Source organism: Pezoporus occidentalis, unplaced genomic scaffold (assembly GCF_034315485.1).
Source record: "Pezoporus occidentalis ecotype Australia unplaced genomic scaffold, CSIRO_AGI_Poc_V1 ctg136, whole genome shotgun sequence".
Classification (NCBI taxonomy): domain Eukaryota; kingdom Metazoa; phylum Chordata; class Aves; order Psittaciformes; family Psittacidae; genus Pezoporus; species Pezoporus occidentalis.
In genome coordinates this window covers 1,017,961-1,045,619 of record NW_026913168.1, presented here as the reverse complement: position 1 = coordinate 1,045,619, position 27,659 = coordinate 1,017,961, and the positions used below count along the sequence as shown (strand labels likewise).

At 38.9% G+C, this 27,659-nt stretch overlaps 1 long non-coding RNA gene across 1 annotated transcript; it reads right to left on the bottom strand.

The window, feature by feature from the left end:
- On the bottom strand, nt 1-25,267 carry LOC134158894 (uncharacterized). The gene is made up of 3 exons (XR_009962944.1): nt 25,062-25,267; nt 9,473-9,548; nt 1-575 (listed from the first exon to the last, which is right to left on the bottom strand). It is a non-coding gene; the product is annotated as an uncharacterized LOC134158894 (long non-coding RNA).
- Nucleotides 25,268-27,659: the final 2,392 nt, after the last annotated feature.

The following is a 27,659-nucleotide window of genomic DNA, read 5'->3' as shown; positions in this document are numbered from 1 at the left end:
TCAGGGTTTCCAGTATGGTCATGATAATCTTGTTGTTTTCTTCCAAGTATTCTTCTTCAGGTACTCAACCTGTTTTGATCTGAACTTATTGTTCATTGGAACTATGGACTTAATGACTTGGAAATCTTTTTGCAATGACTTGGCAGGGGTTATGAAGTGACTCAGTAGCAAAGCAGGAACAAGCACTCAAACAGCACTGGCTCACAGTCTTTCTCAGAGGCTGTCTACCCTGCTTGAATTACTTACATGACCATCATCACTCAATCTTTCTTAACAAGAGTATTTTTCATTACTATTATTTCAGAAGTGCTTTGTAATAACTCAAAAGTACTGGAAAAAATATCTGAAATGCCCTTTTTTTATTTTTTTCCGCCTTCACCCAAAATATATGTTTTCTTCCACAGTGTACAATCTGTTTCTGTGGCAGTGGCTTGGGTTTCCTAGGTAACGGCTGCAGGTCAGACCTTGATTGGTTGTGTTGTCAGCTTGATTGCAGTGTTTCAGGCGGTGGGACCTGTAAGTGCAGCTCCAAAGCAAGTAAATAGGGGGCTATCCAAGAGCTTTGCATTAGTGGTCTGAAAGAAACCACACAAATGGCATTTTGGGGGAGTATATGACTCAGGGGGCACTGGTTTGAAGAGAGAAGGAGACAGCAAGGGATCAGAAAAGAGCCAAATCAGAGGTGTGGGCAGGATGGATGGGATGGAGGGCTTTGAAGGACAAAAGTTTGGCCGCAGTGAAAAGTATCAAAGTCTTGCCTTGCACTGAAGGGGCAGCTGACAGAATGGTGCTATGGTGGTCTGGACCCCAAGTTCCTCAGTTACTGGGACCTGAATGCTTTGTTTCATCTTTGACTCCATGATTCAAGTGCAAGCTTTCTGAGGCAAATAGATATATTAATACAGTACTAGAAGGGCAAAAAACCCACAATGTTTTCTACTGTAGTGCCTAGGTGCCACTCATAATTATTAAACAGAGTAACAGTATTCTTCAACCTTTTGGGAGAAGAAGAGGTGATTACCTGAAAGGGACATCTCAGATGCTGTTTGTTTATGAATCAGAGAACAGCACAACTACATAGGAAGAGCACACAGATTGGGAAGGAAACAGCAAAGGTGGGAACAGCAGTTCTGAAGGGCTCCCTGAGACTTGTCTTCTTTCCTCTTCCACCTGTCCAAGTACGTGCATACTGAAGGGCTTTCGGTGCTCATATGTGACCACAGTCACATACATATTTTCCTGGTTGAATCCTATATGAAATTTCCAAAACATAGTTTCAGAAATATAGAAAATCCAGAATGAACCTAATTTGCCTTTCCTTCCCTTGTTTTTCCTTCCCTCGCCTTCCTCTCCCTTGCTTTCCTTCCCTCGCCTTCCTCTCCCTTGCTTTCCTTTCCCTTGCCTTCCCTCCCCACAAAATGAGGTTTAATTTTAAACTTCAGCAGAATAATAACGCTGTGCACTTCTGACTCACTCTGCCAAATAAACTTCCACATGGTGATTATGCCATGTTCTGACTCCTTAATGTACTTGATAAATTCTTTGGCAAGCAGAAATGCCCAATGCTTAATAACTAGCTGTGAATCTATGGATGGGGGGAGAACAGGAAAAAAAAAGGTGTTGCTTGTTTTTCAAGTGTGTGGTTTCATTTATTTTCTCCCTGATGCATAAGCAGATCACTTTCATTTAATTAAGTAAAAAGTACTTAGTGGAATTGATCTGAACCCAGGTCTAAGAGCACTTGCTAATTCTGCTGTTAGTTTTAGGAAGCTAGTGGCAAAAAGCATCTATCAAGACAAATTTGTGCAGGCACCACCCATGGTTAGAGTCACAGTCAAATGTCTGCAGTTTAACAGCTTGCCTGTGTGTCAGCTGAGTACTGGGGACTGTCAGCAAGCTTCAGCCTATGGAAAATGCAAGCGGATGTAACCCTGTATAACCTGTGATGAAATAGCTCGGAAAAAAAAATCACGTTCTTCATGATTTTTACTGGCTTGCACAGAGATTATCTCAGTTCACCCGACACGCAGTAACCAGTTAAATTATGTTTAACAGACACAGCCCATGGTGATGGATGGACGTGTTCCAGCCCACGGCGACAGATCAAACCCACCTTGACATTTCACGAGTTAAACAGAGAAGGGAAGAAGGGAGGCAAGACAAAGAGACGAGGACACCCATCTGCTGTCACATAGAAGAGAAGCAACAAGTTAGAAGGAGGAACCTCTATTTCTTCACTAGTGCCTTCTTCCTCAGTTAACAGGGCTGCTTTTATTTTAATAGTGTATCACTCTTTTTCAAGCAGATGTACAGCTCTCATTAGAGATAATCTTCCATGCTCCCTCATCTTCCATTTTCCGCTTTACAGAGATAACATTAGTTACTGTCTTTTTATTGCATTGTTCCATTTTGTGTACTCAAAGAACTGTCTGCATTACAATAATCTATGTATGTCAAATGGGATTAAGAAGGGAATTGAATGAATCAGCCAGAGTCATACAGTAAATAATCAAGGAAGTTTTGAACAGGAAAATGCATCATTATAATTATGCAGGTAACACCAATCGGTGCTTTTTATTGAAACTTCCTTAATACCCTATAGAGACAGATTAAATGACACAGAAATTATTCTTTTTTCCTTAATAATATCTTTCTCTGGAAGAGAAATAGGTATTCCAGGCACTGCATTTGCTAGCATCCTTCTTATGGTACATAGAGGGAGCTGTTGCATAGGTTTATTAGACCAATCATAGTGAAAATTTTCCATTGTTACCAAACCCTTTATAAGATTTCATTATTACTTTAACTGGAAAAATCATCCCCTGATCAATATGTGAATGAAAAAAATCTCATGAGTTTTATGCACATAAAGAAAATACGAGCTGCAGTACAGTATTCGGCCTTTTGTGCTTTTTGCTTGACATTACATTCATTAATATATGAGCAGCAAAAGTTTTTTTGCTGCCCAATAATATAAAATTAGGGAATATTAGCTTCCTGATTTACAAAGCCTATGAAAACATAACAGGTACATGAGACAACTGTAAATATTCCGATGTTTATGTATACGAGTATGTCTCTTCCATTATTGCTAATACTGCAGGACAGTGTAGGCAAGGAGCTGGGATTTCTGTCTTCAGCAGAGTACAGGGAGAATACTGTCCCTGCCTTTCATTCTGCTTAACTTCAGGTATGTTTTCAGGCTGGTGTTGAAGCAAGGGGCAGGCAAATATTTAAAGGGGAGTCTCTTCCCTCTAGGAAACGTCTCGATGCTGCCGGTTACCACAGTAAAAGCAGCAGAACTCTTCAGCTCTACAGGTCTTTTTCATCAAACATAGGGACCTCAAATTCTCACTGGTTTGCCCTCGGGTTTAGGAAGCATGCAAAACCAGATGAAAAATGTACACTGCATAAATGTGACAGTCACAGGAGTTATCTTTAAAACTCGTTAAGGAAGAATCAGTTAGGGCAGAAATATTTTTTGAAAATGAAAAATAAAAATGAATCCATCTGTTTGGGTTTTTTTTAAACCTATAGAATATTTTGTTAACTTTTATGCCCATCACATTTCATTGCTGAAATTCTCTACGCTTCCAAGTTCCACGTGGTACTTGCAGTGCTGACATCCTTAAATTGTGACTATTCCTTCTGCAGTCCTGTTTCAGAAACCCCAAACAGGAAGGTTTGGAAATGATGAAAAGAATATTAACTCCCAAGAGATATCTGGCAAAACTGTTTGGGCGTGCAGCTTCAAAATGCATGGGAACAGGGGCATTTTTAGCCAGATTAGCACTTGAGACTCTTAAAGCTTTCATCAGCATGGGACATGACAAAGAAATGACATTTCTACATTGTGCAAGACAGTCTTAGATTTAGGAGCACCTTAAGCACTGAATATGATTTGCACATTTCATAGATGGAAAATTCTACACAGTAACAGGTTACTTAATCTCACAGCAGGTACACAGATGTTGAGTTGTATGTACATGGTCACATACTCATTCTTTATCTGACTCATTATGGTTTCCACTTGGGACTGAAGAAAAAAGGTTATTTACAATGCCCAGTCTGCGCCTGGCCTCCTTTTCATTTCAATCAGTAAGAGGTCTGACTGCCTTCAGTAAAAGCAAGAAGTAGCCCTTCATTTCAGCTCAAAGGTAAGTAAATTTTATCTACTGCTCAGTGCTGTGCTGAGCAGGTGTAGTAGACACCTACCTTGATGGCTGGAATAACAAAGACTACTCTCTTTGCCTCTACAACTATGTCTCTACTAATACTTTCTCAACCATTTGTCTCAGGATTTATGTCTGTCTGGTACTTCAATTAAAAATTGCATTGCTTGCTTAACCTCAATTCAGCATGATACTCAAGCAGAAGTTAACGTCAACACATGCACATTCCCAGTGATTTAAATAAAGCTATCTGTATGTTTAAAGATAGCTTCACACTTTTTGAAGAGTGATATAAGCAGTTGCCTCGATTTCTGCTTTAACAAGTGCACAGTATCTGAAGAACACATTTATTTATTCAGGAATTTCTTTAGCCCAAGTGTTTTGAAAGCATCCAAATGGGTGGATTTCTATTTTTTTTGCATTCCTAATACAATATTTGAAACCACATTTCCTCCAGAGCAATTTCTGAAGGAGCAGAAGGGGATATTTCATTAGGATAGATATACTGAAAAGAAAAATAAAAGGAAATTGTTGTAATCCAGTCATTTCACGTTTGGAAGAAAACTAATAGCTAATCTTAACTAAAGTGCTTTTGTTTCAGTTCATGACACTAACAGCTGCTGTAATTGTAAGTGTTGAGGCAAAGAAGTTCTGTATTGTGAAAAATAGACACTAAATTGTTCCTGGGTGTTTCAGAAGATCTTTCTTTTGGGTTTCTTTACTTTCTGACAGAAAACATGTATAGTCACGGTGCATTTATTTTTCATCGAACAGACTTCTGCAGAACAAGAATTCACAAAAATGCATTAAGTACTCAGTATAGGAAAAACCAACATAGCCAGATAGCCCATACAAATCCAACAGCTGGATGCCCATAAAGAGACCAAGGGCCAGGACAGCGATGGATGGTGAATAATGGCAGATATCACAGGTTATCTGGGAGAATAAGAATAGATGGGTTTGTCTTTTCTGTGGATGGAAGATAACTCACAGTAACTGGAAGTCCAGTTGATAGGGATTCAGGACACTGGTAGCTGGTAGGTGATGTTGGAGGCTGCTTTTTTGCTAAGTTTTCTATTTGTTAAATCATTATTGACACATTGTTAATTTGTCTTTGTTAAATAAAAGGAAATCAGATGCTGATGGTGCTTTCTGAAACCTTTGGACACAAGCAGAAATGTTGTGAGCTAAAGCTGCAACTCATTCTGACCATTTTCTTTACAATTTGAGTATTTCTTTTCCTCTTTAATCCTGAATACAAACTAACTGTAAATTTGATGGAGTTAAGGAATATATCTTTACTCTGCAATTCTGGGCCCTGGTTGAAATGTCTGACCTTTATTTCCTTTATTGCTTCTGCTCAGGAAGAACTCTTTGGGATGGGAGAGATCAGTTGCTCCATACTGCTTCTGGTTTCTTGTTCTTAGTGAACAGGAAATTATTCATATTGAAAGTGTTTTTCAGAAAATAGAATAAAAAGTCCACAATGGACTATGATTTTTTTTAGATGGCTTGTAAATGAATCTACATAATAGATAAATTTGCTGACTAGAAATGTTACAGAGACAATCATTTTAATGTTTCTGAAGCCTTTTTTTTACAGAAGTGTGGGTGTACAGAAAATATATACCCATTGTGTCCATGTCTGGTAGTATGCAAAGAAATAACAAAAACTTCTGGAGGTATTTCACTGAAAAATGAGTATCTTCCTTTCAAAGGAAACAAAATCTCCTGCAATACATGCCGAAACTTTACCTTGAAGTGTCCACTCATACTTCCAATAAATGGTGGGAAATTGAAAAGGGTGATTTATTATTTACAAATGAGGAAAATTAGACCATACAAAAGCAGAATTTAGACCATTGTGTTCCACAGTTTGTACAATACAGTTAAAAGCTCCTAGCATAGCTAGGTTGGATGGGTTCTCCATTTGTAAGAGTAAGATTTCATAAGTTTTGTATTCTGCATCAGGATAAAACTGATGGTAAAGGCTCCAAAGGAGGTAAAGGCCTGAGGCACAGTCAGGCCAAAAAATCCCCCAGGAAACCCACAAGCAGGCAGAATGGCCCAGTGACCATTGATGAATATAAGCTTGGAACACAGAGCATGCAGTAAATACATTGATAGCAGCTGATTTTCTCAAACTCATGTACCAAGAAACAGAAAAATTTGTGGGTACAAGGAGTCTTATGCATACCTTTCCCGTTGTATACAATTTGACAACAAGCCAACCACTTTATCCCATAAATATGAGCCTTCTCTGAGTTTTCCCTGCTAGGCAGAGTGGCTACATCGCAGTGATATCCCCTTGAACCTCTCAAGGTTGCTTCTTGAGGCAGAGACCTTTTTACTAATGGCAGGTCTTTGGATGAGTCCAATGAAAGTTGTCTCTGAATTGCAAATGGACTGCACACCAGTGGCTCCCCCTTTGAGCTGGGATGTCTCTCAAGGTTTGAGGTTCGTAACCTGAGAGTAAAAGATACTTCTTTACCCAAGGCAGAGAAATCCCTTCTTCATAACAGATCACTGATAAGTTGATGATAGCATGTTAAATAATTGAAATCCATGTAGCTAATTCCTTTATACATAAACTGTTGTCAAAGTCTGAGACTAAGCTTGGACCTAAACACGCCTAAGCTCCATTAGAAGTTTAGAAAGCAAGGGGGTCCAATCTGAACCTCATGGATTAATGGGAGGGTCTCCTTTAGCTTTTGCATCTTCAGTCTCTGTCTAAATCATTTTAGCTCAATTCTACTTTGATTTGCCTTTTGTATGTTTCACCCATGTGGCAAGCAAAAGTGAACCTTGCAACTAAACTTTGTTAAGTTATATATTAAATTCATATTAAAACAACTTTTGCTAACATATTTGATGGTGTTTCTTTCAGTGACCTAAACCACTCATTCGTGACAAACTGGCATAGTCAGCAGGATCCTAAATCAGGATTCATGACAGCTATCAGAATATAATTTATCCTGTCTGTCTTGAACATTACTGTAGGACGGCAAGAATCATCACCGTCCATTGGCTAGAACAGGACTGGATCTTGAACTAAACTTTGACTATAGTACTAAACAGGACTATAGTACAACTAAAGTTAGATGAGGTGAAAACAGCTTCCAAAGGAATCTCCAATAGCTTTCTTCACTAGCTGTCTCTATCAAAACACCATATTTTCATAAATTCATTACAAACTTCCAAGATACAGAAAAACTTTGCATTGAACAAAGGTCAACAGCTTCACTGACCTTATCCTACCAGCCCTTGTCTTTTAGACTATGTTAGCAACAGGCAAGATTTGTAATAGGCTCTAACACTCAGTGAACCTGTAAACTGGGTGCTGCCAACATTTAGGTTTGAACATGGACATTTGATCCCGGACACTTGTTGAACTTCTGAGTGTAAGATTACTTCACATGACTTCTCCTTCAGCTTTCTCCTTCCGACAGTGTTGTGGTAAACTGCTCAGAAGTGCAAATGCCAAGGTATAGAAATCCTGCAAGAAATAATCCCACAGTCTCTCCTTTCTGATCTTCTGACATTTGACTTCTGTTTTCTTCATTTTCTGCCTCTACAATCCCAAAAGTTGATACTTTCCAAGAAAGAGATCCAAGTATTGCTTGGACCAATTCCTAGAAACACTCTTCCTCACACATAATGCAGCACAGTCATTATAACTTATACTTGCTTTTCATAATTTTGCTAATAACGTGTCATTCTCAAGATACATCTCATATACCAGTGTGTCCCTGAAGAGTATCCTTAGTGTTTAAAAAATCCTTATCACTCTTGTTTTATAATTTAAAAAGATAATTGTTCTATAGTGCAAAAACTCTGCTTTCTGCAGTCTTCTGTATCTGTGAATTTATAGCAGGAATTCACCATCTCCTCACAAAGGTAGGAAGCCCTAAATGTTAGCTCATATAACGATATATTTCCAGAGAAATACATTAATATATCTATTAACTATCTTTTCCTTGGATGATTTTGAATGTTGGTAGGGTAAGTTAACATTCCAGTCTTTGGCTTGTTGGATTAATTTCCCACCATATGAAGAGAGCAGAACTTACAATTCTGCTCTTGATTTTTTTTTTAAGCAAAAGTCCCAGGTGTTTCATTTTTAAAAGATGTTACAGCAATAAAAATGTTATTAAAGTGTCTTCTTCATGCTGTTATAGTTGAGGTTGTGTCAGCATTTCCATTACAAGCTCATCTTTTCCAGAGAAAATGCTCTGGTCCGTTGGGTAAATAACACATGTTTTACTATGACGAATACCCAGGAAAGATAGAAATATTCAAGCATAAGATTGTTTAGGACACTTTCTTAATTCCATACAGTATATGTTGTGTTGTAATTTTTCCCCATGAATGAATAAATCAAGTACCGTCTGCCACTGATCATTAATTTCCTTGTACAACAAACTATGTTAGCAGTATTTTTACTTAGAATTGTTGTTTTTTTTTTAAATGACAATCTGAAGAAAATGTATTTCTCATTACATCATGCATACTTATCATGAGGATAATGCTTTGAAACTTCAGCTAGCCCTCAGGACTGTTATGGAAATGGAGACAGGCCCAGAAAGACAGGTTTAACAGCAAAGGTGTCAGGGGCAAATTTGGGGTTTGAGTTCTCATCATTGCTGAGGTCCCAGGTGTCTCTGTGTTATGGAAGTACCCCAAACCAAAATCAACTTTTAGCACTCCTGTCGTAAGCGACTCAAAGTCTGCAGAAGGAGGGGTACAAGAAGGAAACAGAAATCAATAGGTCCTCCTTCCCAGGCCTCTGCTGCATAGAATACACCTCAGTCGATCAATTTGCTAGCTAAGTCTACTTTCTCCAGAGCCAGCTCATAGACATTTTAGATTCAATTTACATTTTGAGTCACCCATTGCTGTTTCTAGACACCAGCCCCACTGTTAATAACAGCACATCTGTTAAACTGAATTCTGAGCTTGTCCCCAGCTTTTGGGATGCAATCTTGTAGTTTAATGATCTTTGGGACCATTACCATGACCCTGTCATATTCTTGCCTCATCTGACCTTGAAAAGGTCAGGATTTGTTACAGCAGCTTGAAAAATAAGTGGTTTGAATTTCGTGGCTGAACTCTTCACTCTCTGTTTAAGAACTAACACTGTCATTAATGCAAGGGACGGATGATCTCTGAGCTTCATCTCACTTACCAGAGGAAGCCAAAGTCTTCATAGCCTCAGGCCCATTTTGCTGTTGTTTATTAATCTCTGAATCCTTGAAGACCAACTATTTTATTGCAGCTAGGTTTATTGCAGAAATACTTACAAGTTACTTCTGGAACTTGGGATTCAGATGCGCCAGAAGTCGTGAAAACATATAGGAGGAGATTTTTCTTATCAGCCTTAAATAAGAAAAGAGTTAAGAAAGATTTTTCAGTGGATTAGATAAATAGAGATGTGGAAAGGAATATTTTCATAGTCTTTTGCACATGAAGAGGGGTGATATTAAATAATATACCTGAAGCCACGCTGAAAGTCAGCAATAGAGTCAAAAATAATGCCCATGTCCTGCCTGTGTTCAAGCTTTACCTTAACCTAAAATTTCTCATATTTAAAGATTAAGAATTCACAAAGAGAAGGTCTGTTTGGCTCATTTAAACTCTTATGTTTACCGAAAGACTATGATCTCTTAACTTTTGCTCTACTTGCAATTGTTCAAGACCTTTTGCAGGATTGTCATTCATCTGGTGAACTGATTAAAAAGACCATCCTTTGACTGTTCATTTAGATATTTAATACCAAGTTCTGTGATTAGGTGCAGCTAGCTTTTTTTTCTGTATTTCCTTGTAACTCTTGTAACTCCTCTGTTTCAGGACAGAGATTGCTGTTCTCTTGCTCTAAATTAAGCTGAAGTCCTGCACTAAGCATAGGCTTGTTACATGTTGTTTTCTTGTCCAGCACAAGGGTGGAAAGAGTCATGAACTGGAAGTATAATCTCTCTGTCTCTATTAAATCAGGGAGGGAATTTTATTGCTGAGCTTAGAGATCTCAGTTCTGGATGGTAGCAATTCAGAGTCCCTAGTTTCTGCCCGTCTTTCTGTAACTACTTGGTCCAGTTTTGTTACAACACATAGACATTTCAGTTCTCTTCACGTTTCTATTATACTGCAGATCATGCTTTGTTTGCATATGACATATCCTTAACTTTCCCATCCTCTTTCTCTTATCACTAATAAATGGTCAAAGGAGTCAATCTTTCTCCAGAAGCTCACAGATGTTGCAAGGAACATGAACCTATCTTTAGATAAGCTAGTTTTGAGGTGCTTAGGGAAAAACAGTCCAAGAAAAACTATTAATGACTTAAGTATGAATTGTTTTGAACATTTTTGCTTAAATCCAGTTTTCTGGAATGAAGCATTTTTGGCATTGACAGTTCTCATAAAGGGAAAGCTAATGATTTTCTTCTGAGCATAGTATGCAGATAATTACGATAATGTTTTTAGCAATCTGAAGTATTTAACTCCCTTCATGCAATATAAATCCTTTTTTTTCACCCTTCATATATTTAATTTAGCTATGCAACAAAACAGTAGAAAGAAATATGATGGTTTGGAAGAAAAGAAAAATGATAATTACACAGCTTCTTCAACATCATATTTTTGGAAGTCTTTTTCAATCTTTTGCTTGGTAATCTTTATAAATGGGCAATTTAAGTTTGGGGACTTTCTTTTTCTTCCTCCTAGCTGCATTAAATGTCTGTGTCTAAGCATGAAGCATTTGCTTTCAGTTTGTATGTGTGTATGGGACAGTGAGGTACCAAAAAATATGCATAGCTGTATATGTTCTCTGTATAATATGCACACATAGGCATTTATATATTTATCTACATACACAAGTAGATTTGCACATAAAAATTAGAAGGATATGTGCTCATAAACAAGTATTTTTCAACTGCTAGACCTTGGAAACACAATTACATAAAGCATCCACTTATTTGAAAGCTACATTGCAGAGTTGTTATTAATAACTGATAAATTGAGGAAAGGTTTGGTAGTATAAATATCATGCAGAAATCCTTTCTGATGAGTTTCTGAATGCTGTTGGACAATAAACCATTTTGGGGGGCTGTGTGACTCTTGTGATGTTACTTAGAAAGAACAGCAGGAAACAATGCTTGTTTAAGCTGTATTATATTGGTGAGAGAAAGGAAAAACGACTGAAACAACTCAAATTGAAAATAACTGCTTTTATCACTCAAATGTTTTTCCTCTAGATCAAGGTGCACCCCGTGTACCTTAGTGCTCTGCTGCTGCTGACTGCAGTTTGTGAGAACCTGACACAGGGCAAATCTGACTTGGTAGCAGTGCAAGGGCTAACATGCATCACTCAGCTGCAAGCATTCAGCACAGAAAGAAAGGACATTTCTCCACTCAGGTTGCAGTCATTGTTTTAGGGAAGGGAGCTTTGGATCTCAGCCTCTCTATGTTTGCTCAGAGGTGTGCAATGGAGGGAAGAAATGTTGAGAAACTGCTACACAAAGCTATAATTGTCACTACATCAGCCAAAAACCATCCTGCTCTTGTACTAAAGAATCTGATGTAGAGTATAAAAACCAGTGGTCATATTTCCACCTACACTTTCAATGTTATAAACATCGCTAAAAGATTAGCAGTGGGGATGTTTTACTGTGTGCATCTAGTGTCTGCAGACTTTCTAAACCCTACCTTCAAGATTTTAAAGGCATCGGTTGCTATTTCTTTTTCAACAACTCTCCACTGATGCGTTAAACAGAAATTATTCTTAATTTGTGAAATTCTATTTAAAGAACCATTTCAACAGCGACAAAACTCTTGCTGTGAAGTCCTTCTCTGAGCAGTCAGACTTCCACCCTAAATGCACACACAGCAGTATTCCTGTGAATTGCATTGTCCACTGGAAGCATGTGAAAAGAACTTCATGTACTCAGATTCCTCTGAACGCCTTTGCCATTAAAGGGACAAGCTTAAAATTGAATATTTTTAGACAAAAAATTTGCATTTCTGAGCGAAGATGGATACTACATGCTGTTAACTATTAACATGAAGCCCATCTTACAAGGGAGAGTGGTTTGTATCTGTTGGATATAGGCTTATATATAGTTTTCTGAAACTTCGGAAAATTGGAAATCTTGTAGGTAAGCTAGATTTAGAAATAGCTGAGAAAAAAATGAGTAATTTTAGTGTAATTTTACCAGTTTCTGTAACTTTCTGGTGCAAAGAATGTTAAAACTGAACTCAGCATGGTTTTTTGAGAATTTCCACCATGTTCAGTACTTTCCACTTACATAATTTATCCATAGTTCTCTGTGTACCTTTCAGAGGGGAAAAGGGATCATTACCCCCATTTCACAAATAAGGGATGTCTGAAAGCCTCCAAAGCAGTGATTTTTTCCCACGTTCACACAGAAAGCCATCATGTAGGGCTGAGAGTAGAAACCTTGGTCCCTTAATCTGCACAGGCTTCAGAATAGACAATCACAGGTCTTTATAAATAGCCAAGGCTACTTAGATCTAAAATTATTAACCCTCCTGCTGCAATTCCTCTACCAACAAAACATATACACAGTGTTCAACTGGAAACTGCAGAGCATGACAGCCAATGTGTTGCTATAATACTTGTTGTTATGAATTAATTAGCTGATTTGCATTTATATAGCACACTTCATGCAGAAGCAGCACATGGCATTATACACTTAAACTACATCACAATTAAACATAACTTCTGCTAGAGAAGTCAAGACCAGCCATCAAAAAAAAAACAACCATCCTTCCTAAAACTCAAAAGATTTGGGTTTCTCATAGCTCTGATGGGAAGCAACTTTTAAGAAAATTCAAATCTTTAACAAAAGCCAACTACAAGTCTCAGTTACAAGGGCAGTGACTGATCAGCTGTTCAGGGAGGTAAGTGGATATGAAAACAAGATGTGAATAGTATGCAAGTACTGTAAAAGCAATTAGGCATTTGACAGGGAACCAGCGTATCATCCTCAATTGCAATGTGATAAGCCAATGTATGTAAGTGACCATGCAAGATGCTGAATCTCGTGCAAACCAGACTTATGCAATAAATGATCAAGGAAGGCTGCAAACACAAGTTGACAATAATCCAACTGTGGTGTTATAAAACGTGAAACAGAAGCTATGCATCCCACTGGGACAGAAATGGTCTTAACTTACTGAATTTCTGAGATGGCGAAAATGAAGTCTGAAAAGCACAGCTTACATCGGCTGGTTAGGAAATTAAAATTCCACTCCCAGCCGAATGTGGAGAGAAGAATTACTATTGAGAGAGTTATTGGACATAGGGAAAAGAGCTAAAAAATCTATTCAGTTTTCTTTGAGCTCGGGAATTAGGAAAAAAACCCACAAAGATCCAAAATTTGACGTCTGAAAAAAGCTATTCTCCATCAAAGGTACACGGTCAGACACTAAAGCTATTTTTAGTGACCTCACTATGAAAATAGAGATTAAGAGAATGAAATCTGTGAGACACCTGTTTCTGTCTCTAGAGCTAAACTGCTGCCCCATGAAGAAGTTCTCAGGTGTTAGTCTTGATGTACCTACCAAGCTTTTTCTCTAGAAATATGCTTCTCTGGGCTTTTTTAGTGTTTAATATGTTCTTATGAATAATTTTTGACTGACTCAATTCTGCCTTTCCCACCAAACTTGCTTCCCCCAAATACCTTTATCCACACACCCATTTAAAAGAAAAGAAAATGATTTGTCACACAGCTTCTTTTATTCTGACAATTTGTCAGAGTAACAGTCATAAAACTGACCAAGCAGGAAAAGAATAGACCCAGTCACCTATGACCAAATCCTCAGTACGCTTCCTCTTAAAATACCTTTAATTAAGTCACCACTATATTTTTCTATAGTATACCCTGCTTTAGCAGGAAAATACTATGGTCATGCCCTGGACTGACTTGCTTAAGCTTTCTTCTCTATAGGATGCTTCCCACTGAAACACGGAAAGCAATCAGAGTTGCTCAAGGCTTCCTGAAGTCTTTCCCCAGCTCCTCCAGAAGGAAGTCTAACTTTGGTACTTCACGTGTGTTTGCAGTACAAGCTGAAGGCTAAATTTAGGTCATAATAAGAGATAATTTAAATTAGAGGTCAGGGTAATTGCAGTAACACCCAGCCATGAGTTTAAGGAAGAATTTTCCAGAATCAGAAAGTCCTTTGCTTTGTTTCAGCTATGAGTGAACCATGCACTACAAGGAATAACAAGGCACATAGGTGAATAAGAATACATTAGCAGGAAGAAAAGTAGGAATTCCTGTGCATCGTTTGATATCCCTGATTTTTAGAAATTTAAGGAAGGTAAAATGCATTCACTCAAGTTACTATTTCCCAAAACAGTCCATCTGGCAATCTCCCTTTTCTGAAAGCACCATGAAATGGTTCTTATCATTTCTCCCACAGGAGCCTACAGAACTCCACCAAATGATGTGGTTTATTCCTTCAGCACTGTCCCTAGCTTTGTGTGGTTGAGGTGACGGTTCTGAAGGAAAGCCTGGAGATTCTTGAGTGTCCTCTGGGACCAAAATGTTTGGAAAACCTTCAGGTAAGAAGCTCCATCCCTGGCAGTGCTCAAGGCCAAGTTAGAGGGACTCTTGAGTGGTATGGCTGGTGTCCCTGCCCATGGCAGGGGGCTGGAACTAGATGATCTTAAGGTCCTTTCCAACCCTAACTATTCTATGAGAATAATGTGGCTAAACTGAAAGCTAGGGTAAGTTCTTGTTCCAGTGAGTGCTAAGGTTTCAGACTTCACAATAAAGACTATGAAAGGATATGTTCCTAAACAAGATTACATATTCAAATTACAAAGCAAACTTTTAATTAACCGTGCTGGGACAGAAAGCTGAGGACGTATTTTCAGAAACAAAGTGTTCTTCAAGGGCATTTCTTTCCAGACAGGAAGATTTACATTGTGAAAACGTAGAGGGGAAAGAAAATTGGCAACCAATCAAAACCAAGTAGATGTTGTTCAGAAAATATCTCACCAGCCAACCTGATTTGAAACCCAGCCGGTACTTGATAGGCTGGCATTAGTGACAGCAACACACAGGAGTTGTTTTTATCTTGTTTTGTTTTATTTTTTCTATTATCTTTTCATATCAAACAAACAGTCATCAGCGGGCAAGAGAGCGCAAACTCAAAAAATCAACAGGAGCATGACCAGCAGGTCCAAGGAGGTGATCCTGCCCCTCTACTCTGCTCTTGTGAGACCTCACCTGGAGCATTGTGTGCAGTTCTGGTGTCCTCAGCATAAAAAGGACATGGAACTGTTGGAACAAGTCCAGAGGAGGCCACGAGGATGATCAGGGGACTGGAGCACCTCCTGTATGAAGATAGGGTGAGGAAGTTGGGGCTGTTCAGCCTGGAGAAGAGAAGGCTGTGTGGAGACCTCAGAGCAGCTTCCAGTATCTGAAGGGGGCCTATAGGAATGGTGGGGAGGGACTCTTCATTAGGGACTGTAGTGACAGGACAAGGGGTAACGGGTTAAAACTTAAACAGGGGAAGTTCAGATTGAATATAAGGAAGAAGTTCTTTCCTGTGAGGGTGGTGAGGCACTGGAATGGGTTGCCCAGGGAGGTTGTGAATGCTCCATCCCTGGCAGTGCTCAAGGCCAGGTTGGACAGAGCCTTGGTGAGATGGTTTAGTGTGAGGTGTCCCTGCCCATGGCAGGGGGTTGGAACTTGATGATCTCTAAGGTCCTTTCCAACCCCAACTATTCTATGATTCTATGATCCTATGAAACCAAAGCTGTAACTGGTGTCCCTCCAAAGCTGAAGATAATCCATGGCATTGCAGTTCAAACACTAAATTAATCTTTCTGCTTGGATCTCATGGGTCATATATATCAGTCACATCCTATAGTTCATGTTCTTCAGACTGCATGAGTTGCCTGTGGAATTTTGCAAATGTAGCTATTACTCTAACATTGTAAATTTTGGGAGCTGTCATCACCTGAGAAATTTTCTCTTTCCTCGGCTCATACTCGGTTCTTATCCTGCATGATCTTAATACATAAAGCGAGAAATCAGTAACAGGTTGTTCCCAGTGTATCCAAACTCACTCTATAACCCTGTGCCACAATCTGGGACTGCTGTGTAAATGCTGCAGCGGGGATTCCTTTCCTGGGGCTCCAATATAAGAATTACACTGTGGGAATGTGAGAGAGTTGGAGGTATTTGCTCAAAATGAAATTATAGCTGTATCAGTGGTCAGCAATAAATTTGAGGAGCCTAGTGTAAATGTTGACGGCTTTAAGTCACACATGAATGGATAAGTCATATGGGGGATTGGATGAAACAAAAATTGTCATAAATTAATATCTCAGAGAGAAGGAAAAAATAAAAAGTGGGTAAAAAAATACGTAGCAATCTGCAGCCCCAGGAAAAAGTGTCAGAGTGTCCTTCTAGCCATGCCAGCAATTTAGGCATGGAAAAATTACTGAAGGCAGATCATCATTATTAGAGCAAGAAAAAGATGTCCCTAATAACTGTGTTATCTGCCATCACATCTCCAGAGACAAAAAATAGACTCATTTGCTCCAAGGTTGCAGGGGTTACAGAGTGAGGCAGGAACCACAGAAAAAGAGATTGATACCAGGGATTAAAGATCACAGCTGTACAGAGAGGAGGTGGAAACAAATTGGTGCTATTTCTAAAGCCCTGATGAAAGAAAATGGTGTCTTGCTAGGGAAGGTGACAACTGAAAGATAAAAGTAAAAAGAAAATGTTTTAATATTAGAGCTGGGCAAAGTGTCAGTAATGAAACTGAGCTGCAGTTTTGCTTAGTTTTGTGTTCCTTCACAATGCAAGAGCTTGGGCCGGTTTCTCAAGGTGAGCAATCCTAAACCAATTTATGATATCTTCAGGTGAAAATGATATAGGGCAAATTGTGATTGCACTAGCTTAGATACAAACCCAGCCAAATGGTTATCCAGCCTGGTGCACCGGACTGTTTCATTTTCTTATTGAGTTACTTCAGGCCTGACAATGGCAAAGCAAAGGTTCATGCTCATGCAGGTCTGGAGCTGCGAAGCTTTGCTAAGCTCAGACTGGGCTAGAACTCAACCAACCAAAATAGCTGCTGTAATGGCCATCAAATCCTTTGACACAGGAGGTATTAAATAACAAACCATCAAGGATTAGACTACGAGCTACTGCAGGAAATCTAAAGAGGAAGATTTCCACAAACTCAGCTCTCCTGTGGGTAAGATAGATGGACCCAAAGCACAATTACTGGACTTGCTCACAAAATGGAAACCTTCTTGTCTTAGTACCTGAACCTGAGAAATACTAATGGGGCTACTCCCCCTCAGCTTGATGGGGGCTCAGAACAGGAGGAAACGAAAAGACCTTCCTTAAATCTGACCGCTTACTTGAGATTATGAACATAGAACCTAAATTTAGCTTTCCAAGTTGAAATTCTTAAATAGGGATGGTCAAAATCTAAAGAAAACTTTTTATAAACTTTTATCCCATTTTTTCATTAATATTTTTCCAAAATGTTCAATGTTCCTGAAATGTCACCCATATTTGATTTTGACTGCCTGCTGATAATTATGTAGTGATGCTGATTCACTGAAACAATCATATGATATTTACTTACACTGCAGAACCATAAAATCCAGTTTGCATTAGATAAACACAGTCTAGGCATCTTGATACCAAGTTTTTGTTAAAGCAATTGTCTTTCTCCTTCTTGGAGCCCCACATGATTGTCCATGTGGCAAGGATACACTGCAATGCTTGAGGGGAACTGGGAAGAATTTAACATGTTGCTGGGCATTTCATTGTGCAAAGACATTCTTATGTAAGTACCCAAGCAGTATCAATGAACTCATATTTTATACATGTATGGATAAAGACTTTATATGATAGAATCAACTAGGTTGGAAAAGGCCTTTAATATCATCAAGGCCACCATTAACCCATCATAGTGTCCCATCTACATGGTGTGTGAGCACTTGCAGGGATGGTGCGGTGCCTACAGCCCTGCCCTGGGCAGCCTGTTCCAATGCCTGAGCACCCTCTGGGGAAGGAATTGTTCCTCAGCTCCATCTAAACCTGCCCTGGGGCAGCTTGAGGCCGTTTCCTCTTGTCCCATCCCTTGTTCCTTGGGAGCAGAGCCCAGCCCCTCCTGGCTCCATCCTCCTCTCAGGCACTTGTAGGGAGCCATCAGGTCCCCCCTGAGCCTTCTCTTCTCCACACTGAACCCCCCAGGTCCCTCAGCCCTTCCCCATCACACTTGTGCTCCAGGCCCTGCACCAGCTCCAGTGCCCTTCTCTGGCCCCATTTCAGCACCCCAATGTCTCTCTTGCAGTGAGGGGCCCAGAGCTGAGCACAGAATTTGAGGTGCAGCCTCAACAGTGTCCTGTAAGGGGGAACAATCACTGCCCTGGCCCTGCTGGCTATGCTATTGCTGCCACAGGCTAGGATGCTGTTGGCCATCCTGGCTGCCTGGGCACCAGCTGCTCATGTTCAGTGGGTACCAATCAGCAACCCCAGGTCCTTTTCCATCAATCAGCTTTCCAGCCTCTCTTCTGCACACCTGCATATGTATCTACAAGCCTGTGTAGGCACAGCTATCCAGCCTGTAGTAAAGAAGTGTCCATACAATGATTTTGAATTAAAATCATGGTCTTAGAGCACATTACCTGTGACAAATTTCTTTAGCGAATGATAATGACAAAACTGGTAGTGGATAAGGCCAAAGAGACAAGAGAAATATCCTGAGGTTTTAAGGAGCTATTTAACCTTATACCTGGCTTGGCGATCTCAGAGCAGGAGGGGACACTTGTTTAAAGCTAGGTGCTGAAAAGTTGTAGAGCAGAGAAGTGTGTTCTGTCTGCTGCCAAAAAAAAGGTTAAAATGGCTTAAAATGACTATAAATACTTGCTGCAGATGAGCTTTTGTTCTTTTCAGGGCTTTGAAGAAGAATCAGAAATCATATTTTACAGTGATCAATCAACATCCATCAGACAGTTTAGAAATTATTTAAAGTAAACCAGGGTTTTTCATTCCCTGCAACTAGCCACCAAAGGCTAGAAGTTAACTGAGGACAAAACTATTACTGCTTACTACTTCTCTAGCTCAATAAAGAAAAATTAGAAACTATAAATATATATATATGCTGTTTGATTGTTTGAACTCCTGCTGTTACTTCTGTGCCTTGGTGCTTCCCCAGGGTGCTGAGCATCCTTTTCTATCCAACTCACAGAAAAGGGCTGGCCCTTAGGAGCACCAAAGTTAGATACATGCAGTAGCAGAGTGCCAACAGAGTGGTGAAAAGAGCTGAGTTAAGGCTATGTTTGCCTGAAGAATACTTCAGATATTCCTCCTCTGGCGTAATTGTGTCTACAACATGGTCATACACATATTTAAGCTATCCACAAGAAAGCATCCTCCGGTCCCTGTTGTCACTTCTGCACACAAAAGAGCATCCTTCAGTCCTTGTTGTCACTTCTGCACACAAAAAAAAGCATCCTTCAGTCCCTGTTGTCACTTCTGCACACAAAAGAGCATCCTTCAGTCCCTGTTGTCACTTCTTCTGCACACAGGTGACTCTCAAAGAGTAGTGATCCAGCACCAGTCATGCCAGCAAATGCCCATGCTATCTAGAGCAGTAAGTATCCAGGGAAAGCAAGCTGCTCCGGCATGTCTAGCTCCCCAGGATGAATCAAGAGCTTTCTTTCTACACTGCCTGCAGATCCTGGAAGACATGACTATTGTCCTCCCAACCGTAAGAAACGCAAAAACAATTAGAAGGGAAAGTGAAACTTATTTGTTTATGGGCAATAGTCTCCAGGAAGTGCAGAAGTGTTGTTCCAGCTGATGTTGCTGGTAACATAGAGAGATGCAATGCTCTCAATCCCAGTGTCATTTGATCTGCTTTCTCCGGCTGCAGAAACACAAATGATGATTAACACGTTCTAAGTGTTCTTTCCCTTAAACCTTTCTTCTGCATAAATGAGCTGGTGACGGATTTCTGCTGAACAGTGCTGAAGCATCTCTGCACCTGACTTCCTAGCATACGGGATCATCCAAACTCACAACTTCAGTCTAAGCTCTATTAAATGACGGATGTCACTCACAGATCATTAGTTCAGTGGATGTCAGATCTAGTGCGGATATTTTCCAGACAAAAATGCTGTTAAAATAAAAGTAGGAAGAGAATATGAAGTTCTGAATAATTATCTATGTTATATTGCTTCTTACAGATTACTCACCATTAAACAGACTTAGGTCTTGTTAACCTCAGGAAAGAAAGAGCTGAAATTCTTTACGTGTACATAGGGACACACTTACTTCCTTGTAAAGCACCTCATGCATTTGTTAGTACTACTTCCAGCGTACAGTAATTAAGATTTATATAGCTTGAGGATATTTGATGTTAACACTGGAAATTACACTTTTCTGTAATCAGAATGTAAATGAGAAAAAAAAACAAAGCACACTTGAGACTCTGTGGATATGGAACTGTCATTTATATTTAGTTTGGCACTGCAGCTCAAAGGTGTTGATCAGAGAGAGGTCAAGGACATATCCAAACTGAGATTCACAAATACTGGACACAAAGATTTTGGGAGTTTGGAATTTTGAAAGAAGATTTAATAACAGCAGAAAGCTCTCTGTTCTCCAGAGTAAGCACAGCCGTTTCTATATCACTCTTTTCAGCGTGTAATAAAATATCTCTACTGGGGGAATCCACAGACACCTAAAACATGAACAATCTTTAAGGGAGATTCTGCTTTGTACGTTCTTTTCCATAGGATTATTGTTTCAGGATAACTGTGTCTCCGCTCTGGAAAATATGCAATGGTCATAGGGAAAAAAAATAGAAAAAATAATAAAATCAGCTTCCCATTTTTTTGAGGTAATGCAATTGTGAACCTCATGAAAAACAGAGAGAGAAGAGGGAGTTCAAAAATTATTATGATGGACATACTTAGGATTCACCCTTTTCTCTTTCTAGCTATACTAGCTAGAGAAGCAAAACCTATGTGTTACTAACGATTGTAACATAGCAATGAGACTTAATTCCAAGAGACATTTTTATTGGTAAATGAGTATCCTTGTTCTTTTAAGAAGCAAGAAATGTTTTAAAATTACATTGAAGAAAAACATTGAAATAAAAATGGGAGAACTGAACTTAGATATGATCTGAGAGACTTACAACTGACAGAGGAGCCGGGAGCTATACAATGCCACTAAACTCACCTAAATTCACACTGGAAATGGAAGAATAAAGTTCTTTCAGAAGGGAAGAACATCTGCAATAATATAGGCCTTGTTTCTTAATTCAAAAAGAATGCTGCACATATTGCCAGGATCTGAGCTGTGTATACTTTGAAAAGTAGTTATGGATAGATACATTCTTATAGCTGCTACTTTCTTTTTCCTTCTATTTTTCTTTTTTTGTGTTTTTTTTTCCCTATTTTTCTTTTCCTCTTTTTCTGTTTTTTTTTCTTCTTTTTCTTCTTTTCTTAAAAAAAAAAAAAAAAGTCAACCTACATCATGACTTTTTCAGAATCAGTGAGGAAGTGACTAGATGACCTAGAAACTGAACATCAATATTGGGAAACACAGAATTGTCAGTTTTGGGTTTTTTTTTCACTGTACTGAGGCAGTGGCCTTTATACCCATGATTTTAAACTTGCAAAAGTGAAAGCTAAGTGTAATAAGGGCCTAAATGACATGAATGTGTCAAAAATGGAACCCTAAAACTATAGCCTCCAGGGCTGCAAATATGCACCTGGCATCCTGACATCTAGTAACTGCTTTATTTTTTTAAATGTAGGTGAGATTGGAACTGGTTTAGTTGAATTTATTTCCCTTTATAGACTATTTTTTTAATGCAAAAACAAAAAAGGGAATTAAAATTGAATTAGAAAATAAGAAATTGAAAAATTATTTAAAATTTAAATAGAAAAGTAGTGCCCTTCACCCCAACAGGCCTTGAGTACACTGCTCACTTTTAGCCAAATTTGAAGCACTGTCATTTAAGAGATCAAGAGATAAAAAATGTAATTTCAGACCAGTGAGCAAAACATAGAGCTCAGATGATAAATATCCCCTTTGGCAGCAGTTGTGGGCAATGAACATGGAAGAGCTCCCAGCTAGCTTTAGCCTTACTATCATGTTGTCGTTAGTCTGCTACTAATGTGATGGGGCCATCGAAGACAAGGCTTGTTGTTGGAGGCAAGGAAGGAACACAGAAAAGGTGTTCCATCAGAAAGGTTTCATTAGCTCATTGCTCACTGAATTACTTGTTTTTAATAGTAAGAAACAATTTCATACACTTCAGAGAGTCAGGTTTGCTAGAGGTAAAGAACAATACAGCTCATGGGAATACCAAGGTGTGCTAATTATATCATGGCTGATCCAGTCTGGCATTAAAAACCCTCCTAGGAAGAATTCACCCTGTGAAGAGATTCTTTGATTTAGAGCTGAGAGACTTGCAATAACCACATACAACAATAGAGCTAGAAAACAGTTCAAGCTACTATTTACTAGTAAACAGTGGCATTAAAATAGAAAATTACAATCTTGCAGAAACTCCTGAAGAAAAAGCCAAAAGGTAGGACATAAACAGGATTCACCTAAAGGCATAATAATTCCCTCCAAACATAACTTTATCCTAGAGCTGCATAAAATATCCCTTGGAATAACTGTGATTCTAGTAATCTTGAAATTGTTAATGTGCTAGTCAAAGTTGCCATATATTTTGGATGCAAAGAGAAAGAGTAATTCCTTGTAAAACCACAAGAAACAGGGATATCCTGTCTTAGAAAATTGCCATAAACATCAAGAAAAAGATCCTATCAGGCTGGGACCTTTCACTTCCTCCCATTAAGACTGCTTTATTTTGCCCTTTACAGCAAATTAATCCATATGAGCATCATCTGGAACCCAGATGTTCAATGACTTGAGTATGTCATGCTCTGGGCTGAGTATGATAATCATTATGTTTCTAGGCATGAAACAGTCTTCCCTTTGCCAGCTTTTTCTCCAGCTAAGTTTTATGAATCTAACCTTTCATTTCCCATTTCTTTGTTCTGTTCTGCAAACCCCAAATATTTCCTTTGGAACTGAATGGTAACTTTCATATGCCACTGACTTTTCTCTTAACGTTTTGCTTAGGACAAGCAACAAAACAAATTTCAGTCTGGATCAAGCTTTTTTTTTTTTCCCCTAGTTTGACTAAGAGAGGAATAATCTATTATTTATATCCCTATTCTCTACATAAACAGCTCTCTCTCCAGGGAAAAGATAAGACAAAGAACAAACCACCTATGACAGATGTTGCTCATATTCTTTCATGCACTATGTGAAGCTGTTCAGATTCTGCCATGGTGAAAGTGGCATGTGAAAATGTATAGAGTGGAAACCACAATGCTGTTCTGAGGAGAGGAAATAACTTATGTAAAGCATTCTTCCTCTAACAAATCATCCTAGAAGCAGTCTCATCAAGGTAAGGAAGCCGTTGGGACACAACTCTACAAATTAATACCTTGCTTCCTGATTGTGCCTCCTCCCTGTTTTACACCTGAATATTTACTTTGCAAGTTCCTAGATGAATACGGCACAAATTAGCTGCAAGACCCTGATGTTTGGGGCACCATGCTTGAATTTAAATCACAGGGAGCAGAAGTAATGGAGGCCTTAAATTAAGGAATTATCAGAAGACAGCAAGGAAAAATTTATTTTCCTTAATGCAGAACACAATGCAAATGGTTGAAAAGAGGGAAATGAAGTAATGTCAATTAGCGTAAGACAATAACAGTACCTTGTACATACACCTATGTTCAAATAGGCTTTGAATAACTGTGGCTTGCTAATTGGGAACTATATGTGTAATTAAGATGATCCTGTGTTCCTTTCTAAATTGAAAGTGTGCTCTTCCTTCAGTACACACTTTCTGTATGTTTTCTTTTAGTAACAGCTAGGAGATTTTTTTCAGCTGTCCTCATTAGAAAACTCCAGTTTGTCCAAAATGAAACTGTCTAAAGGAAAGACTCATTTTTCATGACTTCCTTCACTGAAATCTGTTTGGAAATATTTGATATTTGCTAAATCTATTTTCTGGGTGTTTTCAAGGAAAAAAAAAAGTTGAAATTATGACCCCCACTGGCAGCGCTAAATTTTGCTTTCAATAAACATGGTATAGTAATGGTTGAAATAAAAGTAAGAGCTAAGTATACCAAAACTATCAAAAAGAAATTATTCAGCTGATCCACTGTTTTTTGAAAGCAATTTCAAATCACACAATAATCACCATAGTTAGAATCAGAAATTAGCCCAAATTTGGACAAGATAAGTCCTTGAAATCCTAAAAAAATGCTCATATAAATTGATACCTTGTCATTTTCAGTGTCAAGGTCTACAGTGAATGAAACTGCAGATGAGGAGAGGCAACTACCTAATATCAAGCATTAAGAAATTAATTACTAAATTACTTGAAATATATTCAGTTAAATTACTGGGGGGAAAAGCAGGAGAAATGGAATTAGCAACAGGGGAAATTACATCGACATCTACAGACACATCTACAAATATAGCTGTAGCATTATGGAAGGCAAGGGCCCTGGGTCAAAAATCTGTGGTTTCCTCAAAACCATAGTGCATAATGCTTGCTAGTGGAAATTAATCCCATTTCCATAAATATTGCAAAATCCTGTTATAAATAAGACATTTCTCACTGTGAGAAGAGTTTACTAGGTGTTACCATCAACAGGGTTATTACTAAGCCTGTGTCCCATCCTGTGTGTAGGCTGGTCCTTGGAATCTAAAACATAATTTGTTTTAAATTTAAAAAACTGATTTAAACTATGGAATATGATACCACTGATAAAATGCTCACTATGAAAACAAAGCTTCTCCATGTACTGGGGCAATGAAAGTGAAGATGCACTGAGGAACTCACACCAGTGGTAGTATTTGAAAACACCTGCCTTTTCCTTTTGAAGAAGATGCCCAAATTTGGACCGAATATATGGGAACAGCCAGACAAGTCCTCAGCAATTCGGATTGCTCCACTCCCAGTGAATTGTTATTCATCTACTGGCAAAGAACTGAACCAGTATTATAATAAATTAACTCCACTATGCTGTTACTTTCCTAAGATTAAGTATTGCCTTTTACTTCTGAGTAGCTGTCAATGCTTAAGTCAGATTTAGTCAAAAGACATTTGGCAATTTTAAAAGACACCTGTCCAATTAAGAAAAATTTCTTGGCATTCAAATCTCAGTCATCTTGTGCCAATGAGCTAATATTTAAATGTTCTGCAAAGTTCATTACTCCACTATTACAGTGTAAAAATAGCGTATGAAAATAGAAATAACATTTCTCCAAAAGAACCCAATATGTCTGCATAGAATGCTCAAGCAGTGCTGGTATGAAATAGAATACAATCTATGTCTTTATAAGGCTCTGCAGAAAAACAAAACAGTTCAGTATACATTCATCTAAAATGTTATGAATGAAATATAAGTCACATAGGGTCAAGAAAACTGTTGAAAGTGTTCTCCTCTTGACATCCTCTTAAATTTCCTGTGATTGAACTTGGAAAAGATCATTGATGAACCCACTAAAGTATTTCAGGCTTGGTATGTACAGACTACCACTGGATGGAGTTCAGCAGGTGCCAAGAAGCATTATCATCTTACTTCTTTCTTAAGGTGTTATGTCACCACTCCACAAAATCATTGAGGCATGTGTGTGCCTGAACCTCAGAGGAACTTCACTGATGCTCTGTTGGCTCAGGTCATGAAAGAGCAATCAGATATAAATAGGTGTTAGACATGAGAATGGTGAAGCCTAAGTTTCTAAGCCTGAAGAAGCCTTAACATTCCATGTTTTCAGGAATTTAGGTGCAAAATAAGCACATCGGGTCATTTTGCAAGCTTTGGGCTCTTCAACAGCATCTGCATGGGACCTCAGACATCTCAGACACGTTTTTCTTTCCATGCTGGATACTTCACTTTGATATTGGCAACCACGGACCAGTTTCTCAGCGTTTTATTGCATCTGGGCCAAAATATTTATGGTCAGCAAGCTCAACATGTAGTGCCAGCTTTATTCTACACACCTTTTGCCTGCCTAAGTTCAATTGGGCTTTTGTACCCTTGTTAGCCTTTCAAGGTCATTATAGCCGTGAGAAAATTTACAGGTTTCAGTTTTACACTCAGCATAATGTGCAATTTTTGATACTGTATTTTTTACCAAGGAAGTCCCAAGGACAAATATTTTTATCCCTATGTATGTGATTATATCTAAATTCAGTTGAGGCCAATTGGAGCCAGATCCTCAGAGGTATTTAGGCATCTACTAGACACCTACAACACTGACGTCTATGGCAACCAGGCTCCAAAATATTGAAGATTCAGATATTGGAACCCTTCTGATCAACTGAACTCTTGATAGTATTCTCCTAAGTAGTTCAACATAACAAGAATTTGTGTTACAAACATAGCCTATATAGGAAAATTTGCCTTAGTCTTGGATTAACTGGATCAGCTCAACAGATACACATCACATGTTTCAGAAGTGTGAGAGAAGGTAAAGCTCAAGGAATGGCTTGCAGGCAGGAAATGAAAATGGCTTCTGAGTAGGATTTTCTTGTCAGCTTTATGATGAGTCTACACAGTACAGGCATTTGGGACTCAAAACTGTCTCACTAACCATGTCAGCATCAGAAGCTGCTGTTTCCTCAATTCCTCCCCCAGAGATTTGATTACTCATCTGTACTCACTAGTCCTCTCAAAGAAGTGCTAGAGAAATGGAAACAGAGTTCTTGGATGCCCTGGAAAGTCCTTGCTGATAAAACTCAAACCACTCTTCCTTCTTCATAGAAAAGGAGAGAATTTTAGGGGTTTAAATTTGAGCAAGCACCTGTATGTCAGTTTCTGCCAGTGCCATTTTCCTCCCTCCCTCTAGCTTCTGAAAGATAAGCAAATAAGTTTTGCAGTTACACAGTTCAGGCTTTTCCTATGAGCATCTCATCTGTGCTTGTGCACAGTGTTCAATGAAGGCAACTTCAAATGGAGATTGGAGTGTGACCAGCAGGTTGAAGGAAGTGATCCTGCTCCTCTGCTCTTGTGAGACCTCACCTGGAGCACTGTGTGCAATTCTGGTGTCCTCAACATAAAAAGGACATGGAACTGTTGGAACAAGTCCAGAGGAGGCCACAAGGATGATCAGGGACTGGAGCACCTCCTGTATGAAGACAGGCTGAGGAAGTTGGGGCTGTTCAGCCTGGAGAAGAGAAGGCTGCGTGGAGACCTCAGAGCAGCCTTCCAGTGTCTGAAGGGAGCCTATAGGGATGCTGGGGAGGGACTCTTCATTAGGAGCTGTAGTGACAGGACAAGGGGTAACGGGTTCAAACTGAAACAGGGGAAGTTTAGATTGGATGTAAGGAGGAAATTCTTTCCTGTGAGGGTGGTGAGGCACTGGAATGGGT